General features: G+C 35.9%; 1 protein-coding gene across 14 annotated transcripts in view; it reads left to right on the plus strand.

Annotated features, from left to right (window-relative positions):
* Window positions 1-12,060, plus strand: part of LOC114648100 (myelin transcription factor 1-like protein) — a 647,050-nt gene that overhangs the window by 203,056 nt on the left and 431,934 nt on the right. The window contains exon 4 of one of the 14 annotated variants that reach the window (XM_051925513.1): window positions 5,210-5,280. The exons of the other annotated variants lie outside the window; for them this stretch is intronic. The gene's annotated coding sequence lies outside the window, so the exon portion shown is untranslated. The remainder of the gene's footprint in view (window positions 1-5,209; window positions 5,281-12,060) is intronic. 14 annotated transcript variants of the gene reach the window in all.

The following is a 12,060-nucleotide window of genomic DNA, read 5'->3' on the forward strand; positions in this document are numbered from 1 at the left end:
TATATACGTATGTATATGTAGATATGTGTATATGTAGATATGTATATATATATGTATATGTATATATATGTTTATGTGTGTGTGTGTGCATATTATATATATAAAAGACAGCAACACTCATAACAATGACAACACAATTACATTGACAATCATGTTACGTTATTTTTAAAATGTTTCCTTTTTTTTTTTCATAACCTCTTTAACACACTACTTCTCCGCTGCGAAGCGCGGGTATTTTGCTATTTATCTATATATATAAAGGAGAGTTGGGATCCGAGAGACTGTGTTTGTGTGTTTGTGGAGGGATGGAGAGTTAAGGCAGGTGTTGGAGTCACGTGATCATCTCCCCTCCCATTCACCTCATTTCATTCACTTCATTTCGCTCCGAGCTGAGCTCCGCAGCTGGCGCGGTCTTGCTGTTCTTGATTTGCTTTTCACATGGCCAAGTATACGTTGCATGCTCAAGAGTAAGCTCAGCGCACAACTTGGTCATATTACAACCGGAGGGGTGAACTGACAACATGGTATACAAAGAGATCCTTAACAAATAATTATTGGTATAATTTCCCTCAGTTTATTATATAAAATTTTAAAGCAGTACTTCGCCGCTGCGAAGCGCGGGTATTTTGCTCTATATATATCTGTGTGAATGTATGTATGTATATATGTATGTCTATATTTATATCTATATATATATATGTGTAGATATGTAAATTTGTATATGTGTATGTATATATATATATATATATATATGTATATGTATATATATATATATATATATATATATATATATATATATATATATATATGTATATGTGGATGTGTATATGTATATATATGTATATGTAGATATGTGTATATGTAGATATGTATATATATGTATATATGTTTATGTATATATATGGTTACATAACCTCTTTAACACACTACTTCTCCGCTGCGAAGCGCGGGTATTTTGCTATATATATATAAAAGACAGCAACACTTATAACAATGACAACACAATTACATTGACAATCATGTTACGTTATTTTTAAAATGTTTCCTTTTTTTTCATAACCTCTTTAACACACTACTTCTCCGCTGCGAAGCGCGGGTATTTTGCTAGTTATATATTATAACATAAGGCTAATGAAAAATTGTTTATTTTAGTAAAAGAGTTTAGAACTTGGATGCAATGTGTGGTGTGCCAGCATCTAAAATAGCACGTATGTGATAATGTTTTAATTTCTGCCCATACTGTATCTCGTCATCCCCTCATGATCATTGCTAGAAAACATCTTCATGCCCATTCTAAAACAGTGCAAAAATTTCTTCACCCACAAAAACAAAATTGTGGCAGGATAAGTAATAAAAACATTTTCTAAACAGTACTAATATTTCTAAATCCTCCTAAATAAATGAATAATAAACAAAACATAATCCTGGACATTGGTACACCTTCATAACACACAAAGACACTCAACATATCTTAATAAAGGGATATAGAACCTGGATCTTAGAGACTGGAATAATCTAATAATAACTCCCAAGTATGATGATTCCCCCAGTAATTCATGTGTGGAAAGGAACTAAGGTAACCAACAACTTGAAGAGTCTTGTTATAACAGATTGGAGTTTGTGAGTGCTAGCCTTGGCAGTAGCCTAGGTGTTTCTCAATGCTATTCCACCTCAAGGTATAAGAAATATGAATTCCACAGTTACTTTTGTGTATAGGGCCAGTTGGGGCCATATAATATTCAGTATGGAGCCTGGATGATGGCTTAATAGTTAATAGGTCAATCCTACTCCACATTGGATGAAGGGTGTAAAGTTCATTTTCAAAGGTGTGTAGAATTGCTCAAAGCGGTACTCAAATTAAAGTACTGGTACTTTAAAAAGTATTTCTTAAGTAAAAGCTAAAGTCATTAAGCCTGCAATAAGGTTAAAGAAACAAACCAACATTATAAAGATTTAGTTTTAATCATATCATTTAGTACAGTTAATTTTAACATGGCCAGAACATTGATGCAGAGCTGAGCGTCAGGTGCTCAGGCTTGGCTGTCAGCCTGGTCAGAGTCTGTATGAAGTCTGCATGTTTTCCTGTTACCTACATGAATTGATTGGTATGACAGGCAGTCTGAAACTCTGGAATATTAGCAGTTATTAGAATGAATACCGGAAATGTTAGCATCCCCTTGGGATTAATAAAGTATCTATCTATTGTGAAAGATAGATGCACTGTCGACCCCTTGAACACGCAGGTCAGATGTCAGACACCAGATAAAAGTCCAATATGACTTTATTTTATAATAATAATGTGCACCAAGCACTCTACACTCCACTATACTCATATAATACACAATTAACCAATACAGTAATCAATCCTCCACTCCCAGACGTGTTGCCACCCTTCCACCCAGCTCAGCTCAACGCTCTGGTGTTTCACTGTCCTTTTTATAGTCCTTGACCCAGAAGCGTTTCACCCTCTCTGTCCATGTGACCTGGAACACTTCCGGGTCAGATAAAAACCCCTTCTTTTCTTCACGCAGGAAGCACATCGTTCCCTTTGTCCACGTGACTCTGACGTACTTCCAAGGCGTAAGGGAAATAGTCTCTGTGCCTCCCTGCAGCGTCCTCTAGCGGGCCCCAAGGTATCCAACAGGACTGAAAATAAAAACTACATTGTCCAATATTCCCTGCTGGCATTCGGGGCACCTCCATGCTGCAGGAAGGGCTCCACCTGGCGGCCTGAGGGTGTTGGCCGGGATGACATGCTGGCCATATCCCACACTATCTATCTATCTATCTATCTATCTATCTATCTATCTATCTATCTATCTATCTATCTATCTATCTATCTATCTATCTATCTATCTATCTATCTATCTATCTATCATTAATCACTCTCAGATTATCAAAGTACATTTATTCCACCTTGTGCTGTGAAGTAAATTGTATCCATCCAGTTTCCAATAAGCTTACAACATGTGATGCATTTCAAATGTTTACTGTATCTTAAGGATTTTGAATTAAACCTCTTATTAGTAAAGTCAAAATGCATTAAAAGTTCATGAATTGATTTTATGAACCCAATTTCCTTAATAACAGGTTTGCGAAGGAGGTACCTATCCCAGCAGTTTTGAGCAGTAGGCAGGGCCCAGAGCACATCAACAAAAATGTCAGAAATACTTGGGGGCAAAGGGCACAAATGCACACAATATTTGTAATAATTTGGCACATGTGACTATTACTATCACTAAAATTCGACTTTGACACTCCATCTGTTGAATCATGGTTTACAGATGGAATCATGGTGTGATTCCATCTGTAGTGTCATGAAATCACACCATGGTCCATCCCTGGTAGCACATTTTGCACTGCCAGTGGTCAGCCATGAATATGTGATGACTGGATTGCAAGGGCCCTCTGAATCAGCTTCCATATAGTGTTAACTAAAGGAAAACTCCATTTTCATTAATTGTTTGTCTGTAAGCAGTGCAAAGTAGAGTGCTTCTTGGTGACATTGGCTGAACTGTCTCTCACTCATATACACCTTGCAACCAAGCATATCATGTCTGCATATGGTGAGCAATGTTTAATATTTCTCATGATAGTTTATGAGTGCGTTAATTTATTTAGGCTGACTGTTGCTACCTACAACATTGCGTAAGCTAACCAGGTTAGAAAATTAACAGCTGTTTTCAAATGTGGTCAAGCTTGAAACAAGTGGTCTGCAATGCAATAAGCATCTTATCTGTGTAAAGTGAGTTTTAAATTGCTCATGTACATCAATTCATCCTTATATATAATTTGGTAGTATCCGTATGTATGGTGTTCGCGTCAATACCCCGTATGTATGACGATGTATGGTGTTCGCGTCAATACCCCGTATGTTTGGTGTTTGTGTCAATACCTCGACTCAGTACAAGTTACAACCATGCAGTGGGACTCTGCTTCTGTAGTTAGAACATAACATGGCAAACGCGGACGCAGCAGCAGAATTTTGAAGAAGTTGTAAGCGATGGATAAGTTTTTGTAGGATGCCAGATAGAATAGCATTACAGTAATCTATACGTGAGGTGACTCGGGCATTAATCAATACTTTGGTACTGTGTTGCGTAAGAACAGGACGAAGTCCAGAAATGTTTCAGAGATGGAAGAAGGCAGTCTGCGAAATGTTACTTTTATGGGAGGAATTATTTAATAATAATAATTATTATTATTATTAGTAGTAGTAGTATTATTTAATAATTGCCTTTATTAGTGTATAAATGGATATAAATAATTACATTTAAACGATTCGCCAAAATCTATTGAATGTAAACGATACTGTTTTAAACGTTATTGTTTTTTCATCAGAAAACCCAGTTTCCACGTCTATGTGTATTAGTTTAAATGGCACTTTTACCGCTCGCAATAGGGCGGACGCGCTGACGTATCGTGTCGACTGGGCAACACAGTGAATGCGACGTCTATCTATATATTTCTATGATTTGTTAGCTTTCCGATGTAGAGTAAATAAAGTAAATTCATCTCACTGTGGTGCGTATTCCGTACGTAATACCATGTAACACATTATAATTCAACTGCTTTACGCGAATATACCCATGCCACCGAAAAAAAGACGTACAATTCCACGGTCCACTTCAGATGCCAGAGAAAAGTCTATTTCAAGGGCATCTCAAACGCCACAGCAGACACAATCCAAAGTGGACGAACTTACAATAAAATGTGAATCAGAAAACTGTTTGTTCTATTTCTATGTTGTTTCTTTCATTTGGGAAATTCACCAGTTATAGATTCCTGGGCAACACCAGGTACTCCTGCTAGTTATATAGTATTTATATAAAACAGCCAGGAGGCTCTTCGACATCAGAGCTACAAAGTGCACTTAATAGGTCTATGAGGAAGTGAAAACTGGTCTAAAACTACAACCATGGAGCAGATTCTGACTTTCTTGCAAGTGGAGAAAATTCACAATGACCCAATAAATTAAAGAACTAGAACAAGTGTAAACTTTATTAATGAACTAAAGGAATAATAATAATAATAATAATAATAATAGTACATTTTATTTAATCTATCTAATGCTTGAAGAGCTTCAAAAACAGTATGCATGCTCCCTGTTCAACTGGGGATTGTCTTCTGGGCTCGACTAAGGTAAGCGATACCATTCCAGGCTGAGAGGGGGCACTGTCACTAATGGTATCTTCTGTGTCTCCCACAGCATCGAGAAGACACCCAGTGAGGGCGCCCAACCCCAACAGTGATGCCCAGAGCAGGCCTTGCCCCTTTCCGGTGAGGATGGCATAAAAAGGGATAGCGCCAGAATGTGGTGTGTCACTCACAACCAGCACTCGATAACATTTTCGAGCTTCCATGCGAGATACAAGGTCAAAAGAAAAAGGCAGAGAACAGTGTGTGGGCTGATTTTCTGGTCAGCGTCTTTTCTGTTGTGCACTTGTGCACCCTTTTGTTTCCTTTTGCTATAATTAAACGGGGCTATGGGTTTGGTAAGCCAACAATTCTTTATGCTTCGCTCTGGACCTCTACCTCTAGTCACACCCCATTACTGCTTTTTAATTACAATTGCGTGCTGTCACTCGCAACACTACTCTCTGCTACAGTAATTCATTTAATAACCTGTACAGTGCTGTTACTGGTTGTAAATGTCATTGCTGTGGCATATATGACATTGGGGTCCTAAAGTACAGTTCTGGTTAATTTTTTAAATTGAAGGTGGTTAATGTTGCTGAAGCAACTGTTTCTCACAAAACATTTTCTGCTTCATTTTAGTGGATTTGCTTGTCAAGATTTCCAAACCTTATTTGCTTCTTTTAATCTTAAACAGCTACATTTATTGTTTTTAATTGGTTTTTGCTTTGTTAACCAGCTGCCAATTAAAAATTAGATGCAGATGACAAAGGAACTATCAGTTCACCATTTAAATCAGTTGTTTTGAAATTCAGATCGGGGGCTTAGTTTGATTGTAATTTTGTTTTTTCTGGTGTTCTGGTTGTTTAGGTTGTTATTTAATTGAAATATTTTCAACATTTTTAGTGTTGTTTGTCCTGGTCTCTCCCCTGCTCATCTTAAAACTTCATTGCTGGAATACAATTAAGGTAGCACAGTCCACAGAAAATGGTTACTTAGTAGGAAAATGACAAAGAAGAAGAATAATGCATTTGAAACTATAGCAAAATAACAAAAAATGTAAAATCTAAAAAATGTAAATCTTGTACTGCTGTAATTTCCTGAATGCAGAATAACAGAATAGCAACAAAAGAGCAGGGTTCATATTTATCAAGCATCTCAGAATTATTTCTATACATTGCACTTAGATTCATACTAGGATAAGAATTTGTCGTACCTGAGTAATCTTGCATGCGCTTCCAGCCAGGAGCAAGAGCTCAGGTTTCAGAATGAATTACATCATGACTTCATGACACCCCAATTCCCAAACTGGAACTCATGATGACGTTTTGTGATTTTTCTGATGCAAATGTCAAGACTGCATCACAATCGTTATTATAATAACAAAACATAATAAGTTAGAATACTGCATTAAGCTACACATAATTGTTGCCAGTTTGATACAGCATCAAGAATAATAGAGTAAAAAGCACAGTGAGATTGAAAGACCAAGACACACATTGAATAATTGTTAAATAAATATGCCCATTAGTAGGTTTAACTATGAATGCTCCAGGGATTGTTCCTGCCTTGTGCCCTTTGCTTCCTGGGATAGGCTATAGTTTCTCCATGACCCTGTCCAGGGAAATGCCTTGTACAGTAATGGTTACACTGAAACTAGCTGCAGTGTGGTTTCTGAAGTCACATTCACTCTTCTACAGTACAGTTTGCACCCATGACCACCTGTGTGTTGATACTATGATATTACTTGCGATTCACAAAATTTGAGAAATGGTTGGTTGTGACATACCCAAATCATCATGATTGCAAAGCTGCATTTTGTGCCTAATATTACTAACACCTTAATTTTGGCTGACCACGCACTGCTTCTCTATGTAGATGGAGCTATCAACATCTTTTTATGAATTCATTATTGTCCAGCATTTCCAAAACATTCTGCCTTTCCTGGACAACATGTGCTTGAACACCACCCCAGGGGTCTTTCTAATTCCTAATGATACAGTAGTAGTTTCGTAAGTTAAGAAAGCTGATAAAATGCTTTTACTCATGTTCCTAAGTGTAGTACCAAATTTGCATCAAAACTGAGAGTTTTGGAGTCAGTTAGGACCATATTGATAAGTATGGGCACAACTAATTAAACAATGACGTACTTGGAGATAAAATGAATCAATGACTGTGAAACTGGTTGGAACAAAAACAGTGGACTCTCAGAACTAATCTAGAGAGAAAAAAACGAATCTAATCTGGTCTAATTTATAACTTTTGGCTCATCATGAACTATCTGGCTTGAAAAAATATTTGAAAAAAAAAAATAAAGCAAAAAATGATCAACTGACAATTACTAATCTGCTCTGGTTCACACATCATTTGGATGATATTCTTGAAAAAGGGAAATCTGTAATATAGAATGATTTGATTTGGCAGATTGAAATCCCTAACAAACCATACAATTAAATGACAAGTTTCATTATAGACGTAGATTAGCTTCTGATTAAATACTTGGGTTGGAACAGAAACCTACAGCCACTGCAACTCTCCAGGCCTAAACTTGATCACCTACTACTACAGTAGCAATATTTACTTCCATGCTGTTCCTTTCTACCTCACTCCTGTTGGCTTACTTTGATTGCTCCTTTTCTTTCTTCTACTCAACACTTCAAACTCAGTTTCTCTCCAGTCCAAATGTTATTGGTCACTACCTAGGTCTCTCTTTTAAAAGCACTTTGATATCAATCAATATTTTAATTCCATGTGGCAGGTGATGCATGCTGCTTCTTTTGCATCATTATTGTCAGGCTGCCTGCTGCCAATAGTGTCTTGATGGCCATGGGGTTATTATGGATCACAACTGAAATCAGCAGCTTTGAAACAAAAATCCAGCACCAATAGATTAGAATTTTAGTATTCTTCACATTAATACATTTAGTGAGATAAATGTGGTAATTATTATGTAATGTATTTCACAAATTGTTTCTCAACTTGAAAATCTTTAAGTACAGTTGACTTGTAAGAGTTATTTTGGATTGGATACATATATACTGCTTATTTATGGGATGCTCCAATTAGTTTTTTAAGGCCAATACCAATCACCGATTTCATGTTACTTAATCAGCTGATTCCGATACCGATTTTATTTTTTCTTTATCTCTTTAAAAAACTTTTTACGCTATTCTCCTACAGAAGTCTTATGTTCTATATTAACATAAAATACTAAAATAAATGCTAAAATGAATACATTAACTAATAAAATATGTACAAAAACATTTATTCATAATACTATGACATAAAAGAAAATAAAATGCTTCTCATAATTACAAGCTATCATATTGTTTAGTTTTTTCTGAAACAAGGCTTAATTAAAAATAGCAGTCTTCACTATTTCTCTAACAACAACCATATATATATATATATATACAGTAATCCCTCCTCCATCGCGGGGGTTGCGTTCCAGAGCCACCCGCGAAATAGGAAAATCCGCGAAGTAGAAACCATATGTTTATATGGTTATTTTTAGAATGTCATGCTTGGGTCACAGATTTGCGCAGAAACACAGGAGGTTGTAGAGAGACAGGAACGTTATTCAAACACTGCAAACAAACATTTGTCTCTTTTTCAAAAGTTTAAACTGTGCTCCATGACAAGACAGAGATGACAGTTCTGTCTCACAATTAAAAGAATGCAAACATATCTTCCTTTTCAAAGGAGTGCAAAGCAAGCAGTCAAAAAAAAAATCAATACGGCTTTTTGGCTTTTAAGTATGCGAAGCACCGCCGGTACAAAGCTGTTGAAGGCGGCAGCTCACACCCCCTCCGTCAGGAGCAGGAAGACAGAGAGAGAGAGATAGCGAGAGACAGATAAAAAAAATCAATACGTGCCCTTTGAGCTTTTAAGTATGCGAAGCTCCGTGCAGCATGTCCTTCAGGAAACAGCTGCACACAGCCCCCCTGCTCACACCCCCCTACGTCAGCGCAAGAGAGAGAGAGAGAGAAAGTAAGTTTGGCAGCTTCTCAGCCATCTGCCAATAGCGTCCCTTGTATGAAATCAACTGGGCAAACCAACTGAGGAAGCATGTACCAGAAATTAAAAGACCCATTGTCCGCAGAAACCCGCGAAGCAGCGAAAAATCCGCGATATATATTTAAATATGCTTACATATAAAATCCGCGATGGAGTGAAGCCGCGAAAGGCGAAGCGCGATATAGCGAGGGATCACTGTATATATATATATATATATATATATATATATATATATATATTCTCACACAATCAATTAATTGATATTGCCAATTAATACATTTTAATCATTTTAATTCATTAATTGCAGTACAGCTTTTTGCTGTTAAAATATACAATTACTATATTTATAGAGGTGTGTTTTTTAGAAGTAGATATTCGTAATTCTTAAGGATTACCATTTTAATTATTTAGTAGTTGTTTTTTTACCAAAACTTATGCTGTATGACACACAGCAACAAATAATAAACACTACAAATCTTTCAAAAAAAACTATTGTTTACTAAAAAGCAATTTCAAATTTGTCTTTATCTTTTCTTTTTCCAATTAAAAGTGTATGCTGTTGCATTTTAAACAAGCTCGCTCTCCAAACTCATGTGGTGTCAGTTTTAATTTAAAGGACAAAATAAAAAGGTCTGAATTCATTAAAATAGCTTTTCTTGCAGTTTGTCTAGTTGCGTAGGACAACTTCTCCGATTACCTTTTTTTCAGTTTATTACTCCACTTTCTTTAATGTAAAGACTAATATACCAATCACTGCTTGTTCACTGATAAAACAAGCTTTCACTCACTGCTCTTCATTTACACTGTAGGAAGTTTGCTGCAAAAAAAAAAAAAAAACTGGCTCAACTACTGTAATACCTTGAGTAAAGGAGCACTGCTATGGAGCCCCTGAGTGGCCATGGTATACAATTTTTTTTGGAGAAACTATCTCGTGATCACCACTTAGTATCTCATGATCACCACTTACTATAGCCTGTGCACCAGGTACTTTAAGGTCGCACCAGCTATTATTGCATGTGTGTAGCATACAATTAAATGAGCTCCAAATACCACTACGTATGACTGTACATCATTTTCTGCGAACTGGACATATCGGTTTACAATTTGCCGTTGCGTACACAGTTACGCTCCACAGAAATGGGTATTGGAAAGTTTGTAAAAGTGGGCTATACATTCAAGTCTTGTCTTGTCTTCTGACAAGAGATATATTCCTGTTAAAATGAGATGATTTTTGCCAGGCTAAACTTGAGTATCCAAGTCAAATCCACAGGCAAACCTGGTACACTGGATCATCTGTTGCACTGTGCAGAACAAACTGTGACATTTAAAAGGCACAAAAAAATGGAATTACCAAGGTTTTGTAGTAAGTAGCGATCATGAGATAGTTTCCCGAAAAAAAATGTACACCTTGTCCCCTCAGGGTCTGCATACACTGCAAATAAATTACTGTAAAGCTTAGAAAAGCAGGGACTGAAAATATCAGTTTTTGTGATCGACCTTTTTACCGAAGTTTAATTAAATAGTGGTTAGGACAAGCCCAAGAACAATAAAAAAAAGATGTTAGGTTTTGGGAAGAATGTATATTTGAGTCATACTGTTGAGAAAGCATCTGAGCTAAGTACAGAATCTTGATGTTAGAAGATGTAATATGGCTCCAAAGGCCATCAGCACAGGGACTTCCATGTCTGCTGAAGATGTAGTGGCAAGTATCGGGAGAAAGTCTTCTAAGGTGCTTTTGCGGACTGGTTAGTGAAGGTGGTGAAATCCAGCTTTATGACAGTTTTATTTCTCATCTCTCAGTGGGTGCATAATAACTAACATCAGGATTCAAACCTGCCTGTGTGGTGTACCGCCTACTGTTGAGTTAAGCCTTTACAAGGTGACCCAGAGAGAATACTCCACCAAGTTGTTTTCTGTGTTGCCACTGAAAGAGATATGCACAGTCTACACATGAATATGCATTAGTTAGCTAAAGATGGCTGTGTAACTTCCTTTGTTTCCTGACTTGTTATCAAAATGTGGCCTATTTATCTTTTTATTATGCAGTAACTTTAGAATATTTTTTCTATTTTGTTTTCTCGTTGTGTTCATTCTAAGATACAGTAAGAAAAGTTTTTCTTTGCTTCATTAAGAAGAACTGGTGGAAATTTGTGGACTGCTGATTAGACTATAAATTTAGACCACAGTTTGAAAATGAAATTTTTAACAGCCTTTGATATAGCAATATTTTAATTTTTTAAAAAATATTTTAAACATATTTTCTTCTTAATGATGGGAGCACTTTTGGCATTATTATTTAATGACATACGAGGTTTCTGTGAACTATTTGTAGTAAGTTTTGCTTTTAAAATATTTTTATTCTGCTCTTTTATGAAAAAGGCATCATGTATTTATTAATATGATCTTTTTAACGATGTATTTTTTACTTAAACCAAATTGAATTATTTCCAAAATCAATGAGTCTATAATAATAGTAAACATTTAACTGTAATTCTAATTCTGCATGTTTTGTACAGAATGTCAGACAATACATTTGATATTTTGAAAAAATTATCAATATAAAATGTACATTTAAACATACTACATAACACATGTTATTCAAGGATGAGTGTCTAGGTAAGTATGACCAGGAAAATGTGTTTTGCTTTTTAATATTTTAGCTCAAAAGTGGGTGAAATATTTTGAAATTAATTCCTAAATGTTTTTAATCTCTCTAAAAGAAATGTTTATATTTTTTGGTTTTGAGGGAAACATAATTAGTATCTGCAGTGCAAATGAGAAATGAATGGTGGGTTTTGATGCTGTCATCTGTATAATATGATTTATTTTATTATATGTTCCTATTTTCAGTGTTACACCAAATGTCGCTGTCTGTATCAACCATCAGGAGGCATGCCTCCATGGTGT

This window comes from Erpetoichthys calabaricus, chromosome 3 (assembly GCF_900747795.2).
Source record: "Erpetoichthys calabaricus chromosome 3, fErpCal1.3, whole genome shotgun sequence".
Taxonomy (NCBI): domain Eukaryota; kingdom Metazoa; phylum Chordata; class Cladistia; order Polypteriformes; family Polypteridae; genus Erpetoichthys; species Erpetoichthys calabaricus.